Source organism: Crocodylus siamensis, chromosome 5, assembly GCF_052110815.1.
Source record: "Crocodylus siamensis isolate JL-2025a chromosome 5, ASM5211081v1, whole genome shotgun sequence".
NCBI lineage: Eukaryota > Metazoa > Chordata > Crocodylia > Crocodylidae > Crocodylus > Crocodylus siamensis.
The window spans coordinates 81,553,422-81,577,611 of record NC_143399.1 but is presented as its reverse complement, the minus strand read 5'-3'; the positions used below and the strand labels follow the sequence as shown (position 1 = coordinate 81,577,611).

General features: G+C 49.3%; 1 protein-coding gene across 4 annotated transcripts in view; it reads left to right on the top strand.

The window, feature by feature from the left end:
* Window positions 1–24,190, top strand: part of LOC149864361 (scavenger receptor cysteine-rich domain-containing protein DMBT1-like) — a 98,613-nt gene that overhangs the window by 29,017 nt on the left and 45,406 nt on the right. The window lies entirely within an intron of this gene.

Below are 24,190 nucleotides of genomic sequence, written 5' to 3'. Positions count from 1 at the left end.
AATGCACTTTCATTAGCTTTCAGGATGGAGAACAGAGATTCCAAGGCAAGGAACACACTGAATTCTGGGACCAGAGAAGCAGGGGAGCACTGCATGATGGGGGATCCCTGCTCCAAATGCTAACCCACATCTACACACACCCAACTCAACAGTTATCAGACCAATTCTAGTAATGATGCCCAAAACACTGAATCGGCCTGCTTGTATTGTGAGCTCCCTTGGAGTAATGACACCCATAGTTAGGAGTGATCAGTTCTTATTATCCAGCATATGAGCCATTATTTACCCATAAACAAATCTAGTATTCTCCCTTGAGTCATTGTTAGTTCTCTACAAAAAACCCTACCCAAGCTCAAGTTTCTGTCCTCGTGCTTGGATCCAAAAGCTGCACCAGTTCCACTCCTTTTCTACCTGGAATCCCTCCACTGATCATGCTCAGAACTCTGCCTGTCTGCAAGCTCCAACAACACCTGGGAACCCTGACTGGTTCAAGCTTTGCTGAGTGGGGACATCCCAACTCTCTTGCTCTCTCTCTCTCTTTCTAACTCCAGGAACCTGACTTTTACTCTCTTGCTCCAGGCATAGCTTTATAAACCTGACTTTTGCTAATCTAACTTGAGCTAGATTTCCCCAAATACCTAACTGAAACTATGTAATATTGTAACCGTTTTGTTTATCTCTCTTGTATGGCTGTTACTACTGGTATCATCATAAGTTCATATACTTGGCAACAAATAACTTTTATAGTCAAGCTTGTTGCTATACTGTCTCTCTGAACCTCACTTACTCTTCCTTTCCCTTGACATCCCCTTTTGCTCTGCAGTAATGTTTCTTTTACCTAAGCCAAAGATCCCTGTAATGCCCAATACTACAGTGGAGTCTGCTCATCAAGGGAATTACTACTAGGACCATTGTGACAAGAGATTGGGATGTGCTGAGTTTTGAGGCACATGAGGGTATCAGCCCAGCTGAAAGTGCTGATTGGATCCAGCCTGCTAAGATGTATTCTGTTAGCATGTGTGTCTAACTGCATTTATTATTGTCCTGCTGAAATAAGCGATGAACTGAGTTCTAGGCACATGAGGGTATCAGCCTGTGAATGCTGAATAATCCATCCTGGCTCAGGTGTTTCCTGTTAATCTGTGTGTGTATGTGCATGCATGTATTTGACTGATTTGGTGGTTGGATGAACCCAGCCCCATTGAACCTGACTCCTGCAAGATAGCTCCATTGGGGGTGAGGACTTGCAGAAGAGAGAGATGCAGCTCCATATAGAAACACAAGTAACACAAGCAGCACATTGATAGAATTACAGAGACCCCATAAATGTACCCCTAATAAATGAACATACCCCAAAAGTGATGGGCAAATCTAGTAACAAATTGGTGGAGAATGTGGGCACCGCATGACCCTAATCATGAGGTAATTGTTGAGTAGTTGCTGCAGAGTGGGGAAACTGAGGCACAGATCTGAGAAACCATTCTCTTTCTTTTTTTCTCTCTCTTTTTTTTTCTATCAGACCAAGCTCCTTTAGCCATGTCTCTTTCTCATAGACTATTTTGTAACCTCCTGTAACTTTTAAAGTTAAGAACCGTGCTAGTATAATTTTAAGACGGTGCCATAAAGAGTTAAGAGTTATACCTTAGAATTAAGATTTTAGAGCAATACTATGTCTGTGGTAGAAATTTGAGTGACTGTGTGAAAGAGGTTTTGGTACTGTGATAAGGGAAGTTGAGATGGCTAGAAAAGCCTGCTTAGCTGCTTGCTTGAGACAGGAGAAAAACAATAGATTAGAGAGATGGGTAATGAAGAAGGGGAAATGTCTGTGGGAAAAGGGGTGCTTCAAGGGTGTAAATTCCCTGACTGAAGTGCATCTGGGCTTTAAACAGTATTGCACAACCATTAAGCCATGTGGTAGTGCAAAGGATGCAGCTGCTGCATAGGCATTATTCTATGCATGTTGTTTCCTTCAATCAAAATATCAGAATTTATTTTTCTACACTCTGCCTTATCAGCAAAGGGTTGAAACAATAGGAAATCTGCCTGCACTCCCAGACACACATTCCTTGTAAATTCTTCCCAAAGTAATGGGCAAATCTGGTAGAAGACCTTCGGGGCATGGGTACCCCCTGCTCCCTGGGAGTGTGCACAGTGGAGGGAAACTGCCTGCCCTTGCCCCTGCCCCCACTCAAGCCCACAGCAGGCTGGCAGCAGTGGGGGAGCTGGGCTCTGTTCCACTGCAAGTGCCACCACCTATTGCCGGGGACTGTGAACCCAGGTCCCTGACCTCATAGCCCTGTTTGACTGGCCATCAATCAATGACAACACGATCCAGTGATGTATGAATATGTGTGTGTGGGGAGGGGGGTATTAGATGAGGATAGGACTTTATTAGAAAGAAATATATCGACTCAATAAACTTACCTCTGCTTAAAAGAAATTCAAGACTTAGTGCCTTTTGTTGCACTACAGGGTCACCGTAGTGAACTGGACACAGGGGCTTGTAGCACTAGCTGCGATGAATAGGAATTTACATGTAAATAGTGTGAGTGTTATAATGTAAATGGACCTATACAACTGACTTATGTAACCAGGGCCACCCTTAGCAGACCTGTCTCTGTTCTCTGCTTAATAGAGAACATGGTTTTGTCCACTCCTAACAGACTGAGTGAAAAGAATTGGCTAATCTTGCATGCCCTGGAAAATTCATAACTGACAACTCAGATAGATGAAGAGGAAAGTTTCATGTTAATTAACCTAGGGCAGTGTATGTTCAACCTCCTGGCATACTATCACTCGATGTTATCTTCAAGACACAGGATAATGAAGGGACTTTACAAGGTGCTGCAATCATTTAAAGAAGAGGAATTAATGGATCAGGAGTCTATAAGGGCTTTGTAGTTAACCCTTAAAGGCAATGATAACCAGGTGTATGGGCACATGTAAGCAGCTCTGACTGGTGGGAATGCATTGTTGTGTTGACTTGCATAGATCAGCAGTGGCTTAAGATATTCAGAGTGAGCAGGGATACATTTTTCCACATAGTTGATATGCTGTCACCACATATTGAACACCAGAAAACTGTGGCACAGCAGCCCATCACCCTAGAAATGTGGGAGGATATAGCCATTGTGAAAATTGCCACCCCAACAAGCCTGCGCTTCATCAGAAAACAATTTGGCAGGTCTCCCTGCACAACAGGAATGGTGATAAGAGATGTATGCAAGCTGCTACAGGAGGTAGCAGCAAACCAGCTCATCTGCCGCAGTAACCCCAGGAAAGTTGTTGAAGGATTCAAGGCAATAGGGCTCCCTAACTATGTGGGAGCATTGGACTACACACACATCCCCAGCCTGCCACCATGCCGTAAGAGCCAGTCATTCATCAACAGCAAGGGATTTCATTCAGTGATCCTCCAAGCTGTAGTGGATCACCATGGAAGAGTTAGTAACACTTTTACTGGCTGGGCAGGAAGTGCTCATGATGCACATGTCTTTTGAAACTTGCTGCTGCCTGGGATGATGGAGAAAGGCCAATATGCAGCAGGACTGGATGATGTTGTGATCCAGGGTGTTTCTGTGCCACCGCACATCACTGTGGACATGGCTCACCCACTCCTGCCCTGGCTCATGAAGCTATAAGGAGAGGAAGTGACTGACTGGCAAAAGCAGACCTTCACCTATCACCTACCCAAATGCTGTATGAGTGTTAAATATGTCTGTGGCTGCCTGAACAACCAATGGAGGTCACTGAACTACAGGCTCAAGGTAGAATCAGAAAACATCACTGCTTTCATAGGGGTAGCCTGCGTGCTTCACAATACTTGTGAAATTCTGGGTGACATTTTAAGTGATTCCTGGGCTCAAGAATTAGATAGATAGATAGATAGATGTAGGGTTGGAAGGGACCTTGCAGATCTTCTAGTCCAACCCCCTGCCCTCAGCAGGAGAAAAAACTGGGATCAAATGACCCCAGCTAGGTAATCATCAAGCCTTCTCTTAAAGACCCCCAAGGTAGGAGACAGCACTACTTTCCCTGGCAGTTGGTTCCAGATCCTAGATGCCCTGACTGTGAAGTAGTGCCTTCTAATGTCTAGTCTAAACCTACTCTCTAACAACTTAGGGCCTTTATTCCTTGTTACTCCAGGAGACGCTCGGGGGAACAAGGTCTCTGCCATTCCCCGCTGGTCCTCCCTAGTAAGTTTATGGGCAGCCACCAGGTCCCCTTTCAGCCTTCTCTTGTGAAAGCTGAACAGGTTAAGGTCCCATAGATTCTCCTTGTAGGACCTCCCCTGCTGTCTCCGGATCCTGCAAGTGGCCCTCCTTTGGACCCTCTCAATGCTGTCCACATCCCTTCTGAAGTGCAGCACCCAGAAATGGATGCAGTACTCCAACTGTGGCCTCCCCAGTGTTGCATAGAGGGGGAGGATCACCTTCTTGGCCTAGCTGTGGATGCATGACAAGGTGCAGTTAGCCCTACTGACCATGTCCTCGCATTGGTGGTCCATGTTCATCTTGGAATCAATAATGACTCCAAGATTTCTTTCTGCCACTGTGCTTTTGAGAAGAGAGTTCCCCAGCCTGTAGGTATGCTGATGGATCTTACTGCCCAAGTGCAGCACCCTGAATTTGTCAGTATTGAATCCCATCCTATTCTCATTTGCCCACCACTGTAACCTGCCCAGGTCCAACTGTATCCTGTCCCTCCCTTCTAGCATGCCCACCTCCCCCCAAATCTTGGTGTCATCTGTGAATTTAAACAGGGTGATTTTCACCCCCTCATCCAAGTCACTAATAAACAAACTGAACAGTGTGGGCCCAAGGTCCAAGCCCTGGGGGACTCCACTGCTCACATCCCTCCAGGTTGAATATGACCCGTCCACCAACACTCTCTGAGCATGGCTCCTCAGCCAATTTGCTATCCGTTTGACTGTGTAGGCATCAATGCCAAAGTCACTTATCTTTTTAATGAGAATGGGGTAGGAGACAGTGTCAAAGGCCTTCCTGAAGTCCAGAAAGACTACATCCACCACGACACTTGCGTCCAGTGATTTTGTGACCTGATCGTAGAAGGCAATCAGGTTGGTCTGACAGAACCTGCCCCTAATGAAACCATACTGGTTGCCCCTGAGCATTATCCCCGCTGCTGACCCGTCACAGATGTACTCCTTGATAATCTTCTCAAAGAGCTTCTCCAGGATCGAAGTAAAACCAGGTGCTAGATGTAGACAGGGGCAAGTAAGGCACGGTGGGGCATTAGACATGCAAGCAACCAGTGGTAGGGAAGCTATTGTGAGAAATTGCTGGGTGGCACACATTATGGCTACTTCAGATGGAGAATGTGCTCTGTAGGACAAAGTAAAACCCTCCAAAGTTTGCTGTTCAGGTTGAGTGAAGCTGTGTCACAGAGTTTTTGGGGAAATTAAATAAAAGTTTGGGTTCAATCAAATGTGTCTGATCGGTGCATTGACCACCTTGAAACTGGGTGGGGATGGTTTCCATGGTAAGAGGATGTAGGAGGGGGGAAGGGATTGCTTGAGGCAGACACAGATAAATTTTTTGCTTTGATGGGGGGTGAGGGGAAGGGAAGGGAGGGAAAATAACACCTGGCCCTTCTGGAGACTGTGGCAGCTGGCCATCTTGGTCAGAAGAAGGGTAGGACATTATTTGGGTGTTTTACCGAGGTTTATTTGAATACAAACCAATGGGAAAAATGGGAGGTTTGTAGGGGTGGTGGGCAGTGAGCCCCAAAAGCAAGCTAGGGGTCTGATGTGGAATGCTGGCTTGGGCACTGAGCCACTGTACATGTTGGGGAGAGGCATGGCCTGGGGGAGTAACCCCAGGAGGCAGCGTCCTCTGAATTCAGATTATGCTTCAGAACATTGCCTGCTCAGCAATCCCAAAGTTTAGACAGTGAGGGCATGCCAGGGCCAAAGGTGGGAACCCGAAAAGTGAGCCAGGGCTCTGAAGCTGAATTCAGGATGAGCACTGAGCCACTGTACATGTGGGAGAGAGGCATAGCTGGGTGGTATAACATCAGGATGCAGCACTGCCAGAATTCAGGGTATGTTGCAGAATGTTGCCTGCTCAGAGACCCAAAGTTTGGACAGTAAGGACATGCCAGGGCCAGAGGTGGCAACCCCAAAAATGAGCCAGGGCTCTGATGCAGAATGCAGACTGTGAGCCAGTCAAGCTGTGGTTTGGTACATTGTGCTTGCAATGTACAACCCATAGGTAGCCTAGTCTGATTTCAGGGCTCATATACAAACTGTGTGTTGTCAGCAAGACCCGAGTTTGGTCAATGAGGGGTTGGAAATGGATGATGCTATAGATAGTGGACACCCAAGGTAAGCAAAGTAGGGACTGTAACATGACCTTCAGTGTACAGGAATTGACATGTAAATAGCATGACTATTATAATTCTAATAGGCCTATACTACAGCCCTGTGTAACTTGCCCCCACCCTCCCCCTTACTAGACCAAACTATGTCTCTGTTTTCTGCTTCAAAATAATATGGATTCATCCACTCCTATTGGACTAAGAAAAGACCACCAGCTGCTCTTGAAGGCCCTGGAAAGGTTAAAGCAGACAACTCAGCTGCTCAAGGAGAAGATGCTCATGATGCTGCACATAGCATATGGAATAATGAACCTTTCAATGACATACCATCTCAGCATTTCATCTTCAAGGTGCACCATGATGATGGAACTTTTTGACCTGCTGGACTCATTTGAAGAGGATGAATTATTGCATCTGACAACTATAAGGGATTTCTGTCTAAACCTAGAGGACAACAATGGACAGCTGTGGGGAGATGAGAGCAGCTCTAACTCTGATTCATGAGAAATCTCTTGGCTGCATGCCTTCTGGCTGATGAAGACAATGTGTGCTCTGTTGGACAAAGTAAAACCTTCTCAAGTTTGCTGTTAAGCTTGAGTGAAGATGTGTTACTCAGTTTTTCTGGAAATTAAATACAATTTTTGTTTCAATCAAATGTGTCTGATCAGTGCATTGACTACATTGGGATGGGGGGGTTGTTCCATGGTAATAGCGGGTGGGAAGGGGGAAGTGGTTGCTTGAGGCAGATGCAGAGGAACTCTTTGCTTTGCTGTGGGGGAAGGGGAGGTAAAGGACAAATTCTTCGCTTTCTTTGGGAGAAGGGGGACGGAAGAAAGGTGACATCTGGGTGCTCCAGAGACTGTGGCTGCTGCCTATCCAAGTGTGTGTGTGTGGGGGGGGCTGCAGAATCTCTTGAGCCTGGAAGGTGGGTGGGGGAGGGGGGCAGTAGGTCACTTGGGTGGCTTCCCATGGTTCATTTAAATATGAAATGATGGGAAAATGGGAGATTTGGAGGGTTGGTGGGTAGTGCCAATATGGGGTTAGCAGCATAAAAGTGTCTGGTCAATGCTCCAAAAGTTTTGTGGGCAAAGGGAGAAAAATGGTGTCCGATGAGTGAATGTATGGGAGAGGTGCTAAAAATGTGTGGCCATCAGATACCTTGTTATAAGGGGATTTCACAGTAAAAATAATGATCATTTTGGGATATGAACTGGAAAGAGAATGAGTGTTATGCTAATGAGCGTAATCACCAGCCCTATCTAAACAATGACCCACCTAATGCAAATGCAGGTAGCAAATTAACCATGGAGTAGTTACTGTACAGTAGTGCACATGTATTTAAATCAGCTGGATGTATTTAAATCAGCTGGTCTGGACAATCTCCACCCCAGAGTGCTGAGGGAATTAGCTGAAGTCATTGCGGGACCCCTGGCATGGCTTTATGAGCACTCGTGCTGCTCTGGTGTGGTGCCAGAGGACTGGGAGAGGGCCAATGTGGTTCCCATCTTCAAAAAGGGGAGGAAGGAGGACCCGGGAAACTAAAGGCCAGTTAGTCTTACTTCAAACTTGGGTAAGCTTTTTGAGAGAATTGTCCTGGCACATGTCCACGAGGGGCTAGTGCGGGAGGTTATGCTTAGGGGCAACCAACACAGGTTCATTAGAGGCAGGTCCTGTCAGACCAACCTGGTGGCCTTCTACGACCAGGTCACACAATCCTCAGACACAGGGGTAGCAGTGAACGTAGTCTTTCTGAACTTTAGGAAGGCCATCGACACTGTCTCTCACCCCATTCTCATTAAAAAACTGGGGGACTCTTGTGTGGACACCTACACAGTCAAATGGGTCGCTAACTGGCTGGAGGGCCGCACCCAGAGAGTGGTGGTGGATGGGTCATTTTTGACCTGGAAGGATGTGGGCAGTGGGGTTCCACAGGTCTCGGTCCTCGGGCCCGCACTGTTCAACATCATCATCAGTGACTTGGACGAGGGGGTAAAAAGCACCCTGTTCAAATTTGCTGATGACACTAAGATATGCGGGGATGTGGGCATGCTAGAAGGGAGGGATAGGCTGCAATCAAACCTAGACAGGTTACAGGGGTGGGCAGATGAGAACAGGATGGGTTTCAACACAGACAAGTGCAAGGTGATGCACCTGGGGAGGAACAACAGGCACCATACCTACAGGCTGCGGAACTCCCTTCTTGTCAGTGCAGAGGCAGAAAAGGATCTTGGAGTCATCATTGACTCCAAGATGAACATGGGCCGGCAGTGTGGGGATGCAGTCAGGAAGGGCAACCATACCTTTTCGTGCATCCACAGATGCATCCCAAGCAGGAGATCCTTCCCCTCTATGTGACACTGGTCAGGCCGCAGTTGGAGTACTGCATCCAGTTCTGGGCACCGTACTTCAGGAGGGATGTGAACAACATTGCAAGGGTCCAGAGGAGGGCCAATCGCATAATCGGGGGCAGCTGGGCAGGCCCTACAAGGAGAGGCTACGGGACCTGAACCTGTTCAGCCTCCAGAAGAGAAGGCTGAGGGGGGATCTAGTGGCCTGTTACAAACTAGTCAGAGGGGACCAGCAGGCACTGGGGGAGTCCCTGTTCCCCCGAGCACTACCTGGAGTGTCTAGAAATAACAGTCACAAGCTGGCAGAGGGTAAATTCAGATTAGACTTCAGGGGGCAGCTAGGATCTGGAACCAACTTCCAAGGGAAGTTGTGCTGGCTCCTACCTTGGGGGTCTTTAAGACAAGGCTAGACAAATGCCTTGCTGGGGTCATTTGACCCCAGTACTCTTTCCTGCCATGGCAGGGGGTCGGACTTGATGATCTGCTCAGGTCCCTTCCGACTCTACTAACTAGGAAACTATGAAACTATGTAGATGCTGACTGAGAGCAAATGTCACTGTCCTAGATCCTCCAGCCAGCCCCCCACCTGGGCACTGCTCTGCCATTCGCTCCAGTTCCATGAGGCCCAGGAGCAAAAGCTTCCTGCAGTATGGCCTGCACTGCACATCAGCCCTGTTGGCTCAGCCCACTGGCTGCAGAAGCAGGAGCTGCTGCTCTGGCAAAGCAGCACCTGCCATCATCCCCAAATGAGGCTCCCATCTGTCAGCCTTGCCACAGCATGCACATCCACAGTGGTGCAGCCGGAGGCCAGGATGCTGGGCATCTGTCCCCAGGCTCCACCTCCAGGTACCTCCACCCCACAACCCCCCTCCCTAGGAAGGTACACACAGCACACTCTGTACATAGTCTGTACGGGGAAGAGGGTGCTTTATTAGTGGTAGGTAGGGTGGGTGGTGGAGGGCCTCTATGGGTTTGGGGGAAGGGGTTCTGTGGTTCAGGAGGGAGGGCAGGGATGGGGCCTGCTCTGAGGGATGGAGGAGAGGGAGGGAGGGGGTATGTGTTCCGTTTTTGTGGAGAGGAATAAGATGGTTTTCTGAAAACCATCCACAGTGCGTGTGCTGTTGGGGGTCCACAGTGGGGATGTAGGGCTGGCCATCTAGGTGGCCTACAGTGGGGAGGTCAGGAGGAGATGGTTCACCAGTGCCTCTTGGACCCAGTGCCCTGGCCCCCACTGCCAAGTGTGTGGCTAACGTGGGGCCTCAGTGGAAGGGGGGCCCATTGCTGTTGTTGTCACCATAGCTGGGGCTCCTGGTGCCAGTCCTCCACCCACTGAGTATCCTCTGCCCACACCTCATGAAAGAACTCCCTCTGGCTCTCAATGATGTTATATAGCACACAGGCTGTGATGATGACCTAAGGTACACCATCATCCCTTTAGGCACCCAAAGATGCACTCTACCGGCATGTAGGTCCAGCCCACACACCTGTTATAACATTCCTGGTGGGGTTCTAGCTGACTGGTGTAGGGATGCATAAGCAGGGGAGGAACTGTTAGGTGGGGTCCCTGATGAGGGGTGGGACTGCCACCGCACACAGCTGAAGGTCCAGCACCCATGACGTGAAGCACTTGCTCTCCACTTGTGTTGGCAGGGTGGAATTGTGGAAGATGAGGGCATTGTGGGCACTGTCTCCCCAGGTGGTGCATGCATAGATGAAGGTGCCATGGTGGTGGATGATAGCCTGGAACATGACAGAGTGAAAGCCTCTCCAGCTGCAGTAAAGTCAGTCTCCACAGAGCAATCAGGTAACAGGGATATGGATCCCATCTAGGGTGCCAATGCACTGGGTGAAAGCCAGGGCATGGAACCCTGCCACCACCTCCAGGGCATTGTGCACCCAGAGCTTGGTGTACCCCACCCAGAGCATGGTTTGCCTCATCTTGTGTCCTGGAGGGCACCACATACCTCCAAACAGCAGCTCTGGCAGTCACCTTGCCCATGCCAAAGGGATGGCTGACATAGTGCAGGCTGTTAGGCATCACCAGCTTGAACTAGGCCAGGGACAGCCTGGTGTCCAGAGGGAGGGGCCACCACATGGTGGCGGCCTCCCACACCAGGTGCAGACAGAGATGCTTGATGAGCTCTTGGAAGGTGGTCCGGGTTATGCAAAACAACTCCAGACACTGCTTATAGTCCCAGGTGTGCTGGACACTGTGTGGCTGCCAGTCCTGGCTGCCCGGGAGAGCCCACAGGTAGCAGGGTTGGATCCCCACTGGCTCATGGACAGCATTAGTGGCAGAGTCCATGTACATGTCATCGGAGTCCCTACTGGAGTCCAGGTGGCAGCACGGGGTCCAGGCAGCAACAGCTCAGTGACAGGGGCCCTGAGATACCACGGTGAGCCTGGTTACACAGCCTTATCACGTGGCAGGACGACCAGGGCTGAAACTGACCTAGGCCAGGTGGTGTCATCACAGTGATGAAGCACATCAAGCAGGGTGGCCAGCAGGACCCTGGGACACAGGTCATCACTGCTGCAGCCTGAGTGTGGAGCAGACATTGCATGCTGGGCACAAGGTCTGCAGACACTGTTATAGAGGGCTGTGGCAGCTGACTGCAGACTACTGTGGGCCAGAAAAGTATATGGCCAGAGAACAACTTGGGGACTGCCTTTTAAAAGAGAGTGCCCCTGGCACCTGGGTAGCTGCAGCTGGAGCCTCCAGCTTCCCCAGGCTGCTGCAGGGGGCAGAACAGGACAGGTGCAGGACTGGATCTACTTAATCCTGTAAGGAGCAGTTCTGCTCCCAAGAGGCTGCATGTGTAGACACCTTCCCAGGGCTGGCTTACTGCCCAGTATTTTGCTGTGCAGTAAGCCCAATTCACATTAATACCATGTGTAGATGCATCCAATGAGTACAAGAGAGCAACAGATTTTTGCAAAATAAAAAAGTGATAAGATACAATCCTCCAGTCTGATTTCACCCCTTCTGTGAATCCAAAATCTTGTCAAAATTTTCAGGCTAGGCAGAATTTGAACAAAGTAGTGGTGTGAGGGGGTAAAATCAAAATCATTTAAAAGTTAAATTCAAAACATTTATTGAAGGGATGGGAGGATAGGATAGGGAGCTTTTGGTTTAATGATCAACAGATGCCACAGGTGTCAAATATTTGCAATGCTTATATCAGGGTCTGAGTGCATGGGATTAGCAAATACTATAATACTGAAAGAGAGTTTTTCTCTTTTGCAGTGAGGTACATGTTTGGTAATCCAATGCTTCAAGGGTTTTGCCAGTCACCCACTCAGGCCAGAAAGGATTTTTCCCATCATGAAATGCCACTAGGTTTGGTTTTTTTACCCTTCCTCTTAGCTATAGCTAAGCCTAGGGTTTTTTTAGCTAAAGCACACTGATACACTTAGAACAATGCAGAGGCTCCTGGCAAGAGCACCGTGCTCTTCAGTTCACAGACTGCCAAATATGGGGTCATGAGGAATTTTTCAACTAGGCCTGTTTGGCACAAACTATTAGGAGCTTTTACCTTCCTCGGTAGCATGGGGCATGGTCCATGGCCTAAAATACTCTGAGTGCATATTAACTAGTCACTTCCATGTCATTGCACTGTGTTACCTAGATTACAGGTAATCTTGTGGATAGGCTACAGAGAAAAAAAGTGGTGGAAACAGGTTTATAGCCCAACCTTTTACTTGCTTTCACCTAAAAACATGAGAACAAACACTTATCCCAAAGTTTATCTGTTTGCCTGCAACAGCACAACATAGACTCTCACCTATACCAGTTGAGGAGCCTTGGGAGGTGGGAAGACAGTGGCACACAGATTGGCAGCAGGTCTTCTTGAATTTTATGAGTTATCCAAATTTTCCTCCAGCCTATGCCCTATATTTATAGATGGCTGGTTTTGATATTCTAATAAATGACCTCTGATTGGTTTTATTTAAATTTATTTGTTCCACTGACACTTTTGGAACTGGTTGAGCCAGATCTCTTGTGGACTTGGAAGGTGTCAATTAGTTAGAATTTATATCTTTGACAAAGAGGGAAGATTTCTCATTTCACTTCCTTCCCCATGGTGGAATGCTGGTTTTGTTTCTTTCTTACCTTACTCTATGGTCTTCCCTGACAGGGTGCTTTGTTTTTACAAATTATCTAAGCATTTTAACAAAAATATATCTAATATAGCAAAATAACATCTATTGCATTTGGTTACATCAATCACTACTACTACTTTAAGATAAAGCTATAATAAAGTATATATGGATTATTTAATGTAAGGTCTTCTCTTATCTCCTTTTTGGCTTTGTGATTTGTTTAATTGTGTTTGATAGTTTCCTTTACTTGTTGACCAAGTTAGCTGTCACATGTGTGAAAGTGTCAGAAAAAGTAGGAGAAACAAACAACTCCTCCATACCAGAATGAATGCACACTGAAAATCTATTGAAGACAATAATACCCAATTACTCATGGGTGCACATTTCTCATAAGATAACCACTCTCTCTCCAATCTCTTATTTCTGATCCCCAAAGGGATTTACAAAACACCTTTTGCAGATGAGCTTACAAACTTTACTTCATCAATCTACTAGATACAAAAAATCATGGACTAAACATAGACACAATTAGTTACTGCACAGTAACAAATGTGTAAAGACAATCAGGGAGCAAGTTTGCTCCTGGATCAGTCCTACTGCTAGGTGGATGGCCTGAGGCTAGTCTCAGGGCTCCAGGCTGGGAGCCTCTCCTGCATCAGGGCTCAGCTGCCTCTATGGCAGCCTCTGCCTCAGGCTTTAAAAGCATGCAGAAATTTTGAGCCCTGGGGCACACCATTACGGAGCCTGAGGGCACTCCAGGCCCTGTGTTCCCCTGGGAAGGCCACAGCTGAGCTGTGCGAGCCTGCCTGCACCCCAGCCCTGCTGCCTGCCACTCAGCTGCCAGGACCACATGGTCCAGGGCCACAGGATGTTCCAGCTTTTGGCCAGGCTTGTCATGCCCCAGGCCCAGCTGTGGGCAGCTTATGGCCAGTAGGGCCGGCTCCACCTGCCCACAACACACCCCCAGTAGCCTGCCCAGAGCCTGCAGGTGCTATGGGGAATTTCCTCTGCTGCCCGTCTAATGCCAGAACCCTGTGCTGGACACTGCAGGGAACTGTTCAGGGCTGGCAGGACAGGGACAGCAGCACAGAGGCCTAGAGAGCCAGCACAGGATACCCAATGGCCTTCTCCCTATCCACAGATGTGCTGATGGCGATGCCCACCACCTGAGGCCCCAATTCAATCAAGGAGGAGACTTGGGACCTTGTGGCACTGTGGGGCAAGGCAGAGGTGCAGAGGTGCAGAGGAGCAGGGTGGGCACTCCAACACCCACATCTATGTGATGCATCAGGCTGGATGTGGGAACATGGGCACAACCAATTGATGCAGCAGTGCTGCATAAAGGTCAAGACCTTATGGGCACAGTGGGCTGCTATGACCAACCACAACTGTTGGTCTGGTCATGCCCATAAGCCCATGTCCTTTATGAGGCCACTGATGGCCATCCTTACACCCTGGGACCCAGATTGCCCCAGCCTGGCACCCCCAGTAACACATCACCAGAGGAGGGCCCCTTGGGCATCCAGCAGCCCATCCTGCTGAGATTCCTGGTTATACTCACTACTATCAACTTGGGGAGCCTGAGCCAGTACCTGCCTCACCACCTCCACACCCCCAGGGTCAGACATGAGGTGTGGCTGGCCATGTCACCACTGGCTGCCATCAGCACTTGTGGGGGCTGGGGGCAGCCAGTTTCCTGCACACCACACCCTGCTGTCTGAGGACACTGCTTGGAGCTGCATGCAGTCACTGCCAGCCAGAACTGAGTGGAACTGGCTGCCATGCCAGCCCCAGCCATATGGTAAGCCCCACAATGTGGGGAGGTCCCTCCCTGCCCCAACCCCTACCACTGCCTTCAGCTCCTGTCCCTACCCCCTCCCCACCAAGCCTGCCCACACTTCTCTGGCTCTGGATTCCCCCTCACTGCATGCAGAGAGGCAGGAGACAGTGAAGAACTTTATTGATTAGCCTGGGTCCCTGCAGCTAGGCAAGCACGGGCCTCTCAGATAGCATCAATGTGTTCTTTGACATTTGAGAGGCCCATGCTTGCCTAGCTGCAGGGACACAGGCTAATAGTGATGGCATGCGGCTCCAAGCAGTGTCCTCAGACAGCAGGGTGTGGCATGCAGGAAACTGGCTGCCCCCAACCCCCACAAGTGCTGATGGCAACCAGTGGTGACATGGCCAGCCACACCTCAGTTTGCAGCCAGATCAAATTCAGCCTTGTTAAGGCCTCCCTGACTCCTCCCCACTCTCTGAGGGGCCTCTGACACTCCACCCTGTTCTGGGCCACATATATTCTGCCCTGCTCGGCCATCAGGCTTATCTCTTCACTACTTGACCAGCCCTGGCTCAGCCTCTTGGGCCCCATCCTTGAGCCTCATCTGGGCACAGACCAATCAATTAACCAAACTCTGAGCTAACTCTACTGCTAGCCTCTCACTGGGTGACACAGACTCTAGCCCCCTCCTTGGGGCCAACTCTCCACCCCCTACACTGGGATCATTATCAGCAGGGCATAGGGGGTTGGGCACCCCACAGTCCATGCAAACAGATCATCTTGCAGCACCCGGGGCATGAGCAGCAGGGTTACAGGGTCACTCAGGGTGCAGTGGTGGTGCAGTGGCGGGGCTGGTCCCAGGTTACCTCACTGGAAATACCCTCTGTAGGGAAGGCAGGGATGCAAATAATTCCTTTTCCCAGTCATCTGGGAGACCTGTTCCCCCCAAGTCTGGGCGCCATGGGCTGGGTGTCAGTGCAGCAGAGCAATTGGCTTGCAGAAGGAGAGGAGGGGCAGTGGGGTCTGGAGCTGGAGCAGCAGGTGTTACAATCAGCCTGGCCTGGCCCACACTGGGAATGGTGTGGGAGAGGCAGGCTGCCTGCAGCCAGCAACCAGAGGCCCACTGGCCCCAGGGGTGTGAGCAGGGATGTGGGGCTCAGCTGGTGGACACCTAGGCTAGGGTCTACCTGACTGACTTACCATGGTCCCTGAGCACCCCTGCATGGCCAACCCCAAATCTGAGGCTGGGCAGTGCATGGCCTCTGGTACAGGGCATCTTATCTCTGAAATGTTGCAAACTATCAAAAAAAGCTTCTGTCTCATGGCTCTACAGATCCTATAGCTGGATATGGGGGAGAGGCCACACCTGGCAGTGGGGATGCAGGCTCAGGGTTGGCACTGCCTACAACCAGGGCACTGCAAATGAGCCAACTCTGCCAAAGGCAGACAGTAAAACGCACTATCCTCTTACAGTGACTGGTGGTGGCACTGGAGGATCATCCGGAGGATCACAGGCCTGGTAGGTGGATGACATCACCCATAAGGACACGAGGGACCAGGGAGACAGAGTTTTCCAAGCACAGATCCTGGCCCTGAAGAGTGAGTGGCTGCACTTTGCTAAGGGAGCAGAACATGATCTTGGCCTGGGCAGTATGGGCTATAGACAATGATGGACACCATTCTGACCTTGGTGGATACCTTTATGCTGCCTGCTGCCTGGCCCCCAACCCTAGTCCTGCTTTCCCCCTTGCAGCCATATACAACCCTACAGCAGGCCCCTTCCAGGGTTTGGCAGGAGGTTCTGCACTGCCTCCAGCTGCCAGGAGCTCCTGCCCTGGCCTCTGTCCCCCACCCCGCCCCGTCCCGACCTGGTCCAGCCCTGTCACTCACCCTGGCTCCATGTGGGCACAGAGCTGCAGCTGCCTGCAGCAGGCAGCGTTCCCTCTAAGCTGTGTAACCGTGGTGTGCACGGTTGGGCAGAGACCTTTCCTTTACTCCAAAAAGCAGTCTTTGCACAGTGGGATATAAATGTGACTAGGAAGCGGCTGGATAGAGCATTTCAGCAGCAGACATCTTTAGGACGATTATTGTCCCCCCAAAAACCAAGGCAAATGAACCCCCGCCCCCCCACCATTCCCTCCCCCAACACACACCAGAAAGCTGAGGACTCCTTCAAGCTGCTCATACCACCCGCCCCTGCTTGGACCAAGGAGAAGTTTAATTAACCCATTCACAGGACATGATCCAAGGTGGCTAGGAGGCACTGAGCTGTGCATGCCTGCCTCCCCTCCCCGCAGTGACAACCTGCAAATAATAACCCCTTACCCCAGTCCAGGCAGCTGCTCCATCCCCTCCCCACTTGCCCTGCCCATCCTCCACCCCCAGTCCCCCCCACCCCCACACACACACTGAAACCTCCTCCCTGCCACTTTTGACAAAAATGTACTGAAGACACAGATGGTTTCTGGTGTAAATAGGAAAGAATTTTATTTTACTTGTAAGAACAGCCAGTGCTAGTTGTCAGCAGCATCCATAATGTGTGCTGCCATGCAATCCCGCACAAGGGATGCCTGACCAGAATCTCCATGCTAGTATTATCTCACTCCCTGCACTGCGTCTCTGTCTGTCCACTGCCTCTCACACTTCATCAGCCCATGACTCACTGAAAATCTCCCCCCAGGTTTCACAAATATTGTGGAGCACACAGGCTGCCACTGTAAAGGCCGTTATGTTTTCTGGCTCTAGCTTGAGCCCACAGTTAAGTGCTCTTCGCTGTGCTTTGAAGCTGCCAAAGGCACATTCAACAGCCATCCTGCATTGGTTTAGATGGTAGTTGAAAGCCATCTTCTATGGGTTGGTAACATGCCCTCCATAAGGCTTCATGATCCAGGGCTTGGAGGGGATAAGCAGCATCTGCTATTATAGGCAGGGGGATGGCAACACCACAGAGCACTATCTTGGGGACTCCCAGTACATAGTGTCCTTTCTCCATAAAGCCAGGCAGCAGAGAGTTCCTGAACACACATATGTTATGCGTACTGCCTGCCCACCCTGTATAAATGTTAGTGAACTAGCCCCAGTGACTGACCACAGCTTGCAGGATCACCGAGGCAAATCCTTTCTTGCTTGTGAATGATCTCCCACCCCTCCACTCCCACCTCCCGAGGGAGGACTGCACAGGGGTGTATGGGCTGTCTAAAGCCCCCACACAATTAGGGAACCTTCATGGCATTGAAGCCATCAATAACTTCCTGCAGGTTACCAAGGCAAATAAAGTTGTTTGCCGCAATGTTCTGCAGCAGCTGGCATACCTCACAAGTCACTAGCCTGACTGTGTAGGGAGCCACACTGAACTAGTTCATGATGTAGCAGTGACTGGATGGGGTGGTCAGTTTCATGATGGCCATGGCCACCTTCTTGCCTGGAGCTATGGTCCAACACATGACAGTGTTCTGACTCACAATTTTTGGCCCCAGAATTGAGACAATGTGATTAAAAGTCTCCCTGGTCATTTGGAACGTCTTGAGCCACTGTTGATCATTCCAAGTGGTCTGTATGATTCACTCCCACCAGTCTGAGCTGCTCATGTGGGCCCAGACCCTGCAGCTGCTACTTCTGAGGGAGTTCCACAGAGCCCTGTCAGCCTCCACTTCTACACCTGCCTCTTGGCTAACCCACTGCACCACACATCTGGCATATCCACATGCAGACATCTCATCAGAAGCGTTTAGAAGCAGGAACATAGCATACGCTGCCATCATTAGCTGCACCTCTATTTTATGCAGTAAATCCAAGGCCAGCAGCAGAATACTTAGCAACAGTTCTTCCTCCTCCTCCTCCTCCTCCTCACTCATATCATCCAGATGCTCTATTTCTTCACTCATTTTGTCACCACTCTCCATGTTCCTGTCCTCATGCATTTCTTCCTGAATCTCCATTTGGTCCTCCTCGTTCATCCCATCTGAATTCCATGAAGCCAGTTTGTTTGTACATATACAGCACAGCCACTTCTCAGCATACAGCATCACCACCAAGCAGGGCAGTGGGGGAGAGGGGAGGGAAGGGGTGCTCTTAGTGGTAATTGGAGTTGCATTCACTCAGTTAGCATTGCAAGTGACCTCCTTTCTGCATGTCAATGATTACCCTGGTCAGGTGTCCATGCACTGAGCACTGGCATACCAGAGCCTTTCCCCTTTACCATGGTTGGTGTGTGGGAAGGTGATGTACTGCCCATCTACTTCAAACTCAAATGTGTGGTTTAGGATGTCCCCTGGAACCCATTTATGTGCCCTGGGTTCACAATACTTGCTTTTACCGGATCATTGAATAGGCACACCCGAGAAGTATCTACCCAGAAAACGGTAGATAGTTCTTGGGTATACCTCCTCATTCTTGGCTGACTGGCCTTTGAAAGAAGCATCTCACCAGAAAACAGGCCCGACCTGCAATAACCCTGTTTTGAACCAAGCATCTCCCAGAAAAGAGACTTGCCCTGTAGTACCCCAGAAAAAGTTGCCCTGCAAAAACCCTGATTTGAAGCCAACCTCTCCCCAGAAAAAAACAGTTGCCCTGCAAGAATCTCGGCTTGAAAGCCCTATCTCCCCAGAAAAGAACATATGTAAAAGAGTTGAGAGGTCAGTTACATAAAATAGGAGAGGCTGCGCAGGATCATCTTCTTCAAGCTCAATCAAAGCAAAAAGAATCATATGATCAGGGGACATGACAGAGGGAGTTCCAGGCAGGAGAGAAAGTGTTAGTACTGTTTCCAAGTGCCTCTAGCAAATTCTCGACTAGTTGGCAAGGGCTCTTCGAGTTTATAAGGAAAGTTGGCCCAGTGAATTATGAAGTGTTCCGACTGGGATATAAAAAGGAAAAACAAATCTTCCATATCAACCTGTTGAAGTTGTGGAAAGAAAGGGCCCCCTCTCCACTCCCACACAAGAAAAGGTAAAGATCAGGTCTGAAGAAAATAGGAATAAGAAAGGGGGGATGCAATAAAGGCTGTAGACATAGGAACACAACTGGATGAGAGACGGTGGGTACAACTGGTACATCTAATAAGAGAATTTTGAGACGTTTTCAGCGAAGTTCCTGGGTGCACAAAAGGGATGTCTCATTGAATCATCACACCAGAGGGCAAAGTACTAAGACAGAAATGGTGGAGAATTCCGTACCATCATTACAACATTATAAGGAAAGAGACAGATTAGATGTTGGCCTGGGGGTAATCACTAAATCATGAAGCCCTTGAAGGAGTCCCTTAGTGGTGGTACTGAAATTGGATGGCTCACTCCAGCTGTGTGGGGATTTTTGCAAGCTAAATACCATTTCGAGATTTGCCACTTTCCTAGTGCTCCAGGTTAGTGGATTGCTAGAAAGGGTCAGACAGGCTAAATATATTTCCATATTAGATTTAACCAAGGGATATTGGCAAATTCCAGTTAGGAAGGAAGATCAACTAAAAACAGCCTTCAGCATTCCTTGGGGCCTCTACAAATTTAAATGTATGCCATTCAGCTTACATGGGACAGCTGCTACATTTCAAAGGCTCATCAGCTGGGTTTTAGCACCACACTGAAGATATGCGGCAGCTTACATAGATGACATTATTATCTACACTGAGGCGTGGAAGCAACATCTGAGAGTCCTCCAGGCTGTTCTTCAGAAACTCTGGCAAGCTGGTCTCACTGCCAATCCTGGGAAGTGCACACTGGGAAAAGCTGAAACCAAGGATCTAGGATTTTTGGTTGGTCAGGGCAGGATACGTCCTTTAGTAGATACGATAGAGGCAATAAGAAACTATTCGCCTCCACAAACCAGAAAGCAGTTGAGGGCCTTCCTGGGATTAGCTGGCTATTATCGGCTTTTCATTCCTCATTTTGCTGAGGTATCAGCACCCCTAACCAATGCCCTAAAAGGAAGAGCTTCAGGTCCAATCAAATGGTCTGAGACTTGCCCTAAGGCATTCCAACAAACAAAAACAGCACTATGTAAGGAAGTGGTACTGCAGACCTCTGATTTCAAGCAATCTTTTGTTCTGCAGACAGATGCATCCAATCAAACCCTAGGAGCAGTACTGTCACAGGAACACGAAGAAGTAGACTGGCCCATAGCCTATGCAAGTTGCAAGCTTAACCACCATGAACAAAGGTATGCAACAATCAAATGAGAATGCTTAGCTATCAAGTGGGGAGTAGAATATTTCCTATTATCTTCTTGGCCAGCAGTTTACCTTAATCACTGATCATGCTTGTCTAAAGTGACTACAAACCACAAAGACTGACAATGCTCAGATCACCCGGTGGGCCTTAGCCTTACAACCTTTTCATTTCCAAATTGAATACGGGGCTGGCCAGACCAAGGTGGTGTCAGACTTCTTATCTTGGTGTTGATCAGAAAAACTTGAGTTGGATGTCAACCAAAGGCAACAAATCACCAATGATATAAAGCTGGCAATAGAAAAAAAAGCACCTAGCGGCGTCTTAAAGGGGAAGATGCGTGATAAAATGTGCGATAAAGATAGAGAGCCTGTGGCAGTAAGAACTGAACACTAGCAAGAACCAATAAAGGAAAAAAAGAGCCACACTTCTGGAGCAGCTGTTCCATGAAGCTAGAAAAACCCTGGAGGAAGAAGGAGAAGGAGAGAGCCCTGGAAGGGGACAAGGAAAGAGACCGGGCACTGGAGAATGATTGCAGGGCCAATTGGAGGTGTGGGGGCAGAAGGGAGTGGCCTGGGAGCTGGCTGGAACAACTGGAGAGTTGCAGTGAAGCGAGAGATGCAGATGTAGGATTCATCATTGGGAACTTGATTGGAAAGTTGGCATGACTTCGAGGGTCAGCAGTCAACTGAGCCCTACAGTGCAGAGTAAAACTTTTCTTGTATTTCTCTTAAGTAATGAGTTGGGTTAAAGCAACATTACAAAGAAGAAACTAACAGAGGAAAGATAAGCCTGACCTCGCATAGAGACTTAAAAGGGCAGACATCTTTTTTTTGATTGTTTGGGGGTTTTTTAGATTGATAATCTTCAAAAAAAGCGGAAAAAAATCCCCCAAGAAAATTAGGCAGATTGAACTTAAAGGACTGGAACTAAGTTTTTTTTCCTAATTCTAAGTCTATTGTGTGTTGTTTAGAGAAGTATCTAAAAATTAAGACTTACCTATACTGAAAAAAAGTTGGGTTGTAGCTTGAGGAACTGGACACTGTCACATCTTTCAACCCAGAGGAAGTGAGGCTGGAGGCCCAAGAGGGCAATGGTAGCCCGAGCAGTGGTATCTGGAAGCCCTTCATCAGAGTCCCTGACAGTGGCTGTTGTGTGGCAGTGTCCCTGGGATAGTGCACTGTGGCCAGTCAAGCAGTTGCTACACATGGGAGAACTGGGCTGGCCATGATGGCCATGGGCCAGGCAGCGTTCAACACAAGAGGTCAGCAGGGCCAGCATAGCAGCCATCATGAGCTTAGGACACTGGTCAACAAAGCCAGGGGCAGGGGCTGAAGCAGCCATAGCATAGGGAGGCAGAGTGCGCAAGGAGACAGCTGCCACATGCTGCCTCTGTACTATACATGTTGTTTCTGGGCAGGGAAGTGACTGGGAACAGAGTGGGGCTGGATTTTAAAGATGGTTGCTAACTGCTGGCAGCTGTGGCCAGAGCTTAGAGCTCCCCACAATTGTGGCAGAGGCCCATTTCAGGGCTGCAGAAAGTTTGGTGCTAAGAGCAGCAAATCTGCTTTCTAGTTCTTGCATGTGTAGATGCCCTCCCGGGAGTGCTTAATCCACAGAAGTTTACTCCAAAGTAAACTGAGCCCAGATCAAATGCACGTGTAGATGTGCCCAATGTAGACATACCGGTCATAAGAGCTGTCCCATTAATTGTCTGTGAGCATATCTACATAAGATGCTTAATGTGCAGAAGACTAATGCTACTATGCATTAGCGCAGCTGGCAAAAACTGTTCTAATATGCTAATGTGCAGTAGATTTAATGTAATGGGCATTAACATCACTTAAAAAGTGTTCATCTGCACTAATGCACAGTAGCACTGATTACGGAGTATTGATGAATGTGCAGATGTGCTCACTGGTACCAATTAAGTAATAGTTCTTTTCACAGGCTGCAGCTTCCAGCTTTAAACTACCCTGGCCGGGGGAGGGGGGCCACAGGAAGACAAGGAGACATCACCTGAGCAAGACAGCTGACAAATGCAAGGAGTGCCCAAGTAAGAAACAGGGGTCCAGATAGTCTCCCAAATCGGGGCAGTGGCACATGCAGCTATGCAAGGCCTTAAATGCCTATATACCAATGCTCATAGTATGGGAACAAACAGGAGGAACTCACCCTCAGAATAGCCAGTTCAAACCCAGATGTAATAGGGCTTATGGAAACGTGGTGGGATTCATCCCACGACTGGACAGTTAGCATTAGGGGCTATAGGCTTTACAGGCGGGATAGAGAAGGAAGGAAAGGTGGGGGTGTGGCGCTCTATGTCAAGGAGCAATACACATCCTCTGCCAGCAGAATGGGGTCAGAGGAGGGGCAAGCTGAAGTGCTCTGGGTCAAGATACAAAGGGGCCGTGGGGAGAGGGATTTAACGGTGGGGGTCTACTACAGACCCCCCAACCAAGGGGAGGAGCTGGACCAGGAATTTTCAGGCCAGCTTGCAGAGGCACTTAAGGCAAGGGATGTAGTTGTCATGGGTGATTGAAATTACCCAGGCATATGCTGGGAGGAACAGTCAGCCAGGGTCGGACCATTCCAGGAGGTTCCTGGCTGAGATACAGGACCTCAACTTAATTCAGGAGGTACACAGTCCCACCAGAGGAAATGCCCTGTTGGACCTGGTCCTGGCCACAGGCGACGACCTGGTAAGGGGCCTTCAGGATCTTGACCACCTGGGTGTTAGCGATCATTGCTTGCTGGAATTCACCATCCAGTGCAGGGTGTCAAGGGCCTGCAGCAAGGTGGTAGCCCTAGACTTCAAGAGGGCCAACTTCAATGAGCTGAGATTAGTGGGAGAGGCGCTGGGGTTCTCGAGGGCAGGGGAACGCAGGGCCCAAGATGAGTGGTCATTCCTTAAGGAGATGATACTCAGGGCCCAAGGGGTGACCATCCCAACAAGAAGCAAGGGGGGCAAGAGTGTCCAAAAGCCCCCCTGGCTCACCAAGGGCATCTGGGAATGCCTGATTGCCAAAAAGGCGGCATACACTCAGTGGAAGGGGGGTTGCTATCTCCAAAGAGAAGTATACCTCCTCTGCTCAGGCCTGTAGGGGGGCTGTCAGGAAAGCTAAGGCGGACATGGAGCTAGGAGTAGCATCCAAGATCAAAGATAAATAAAAAGTCCTTTTTCAAATATATAGGGAGGATGAAGAAGGCACTGGGAAATGTGGGGCCCCTGCAAGATACGCAGGGCGATCTGGTGGTTGCGCCAGAGGAGAAAGCAGACCTCTTTAACCAATTCTTCACCTCCGTTCTTGTGCAGGGACCGGGACTTCCCCACCGTGATGCAAGACGGACTCGAGGGGAACGCCTCCAGACCTCAGGTTGGGGAGGACCAAGTTAGAGAGCTTCTGGAGAGGCTGGACGTGTTCAAATCAGTGGGTCCAGATGCTCGCTCTCCACCCCAG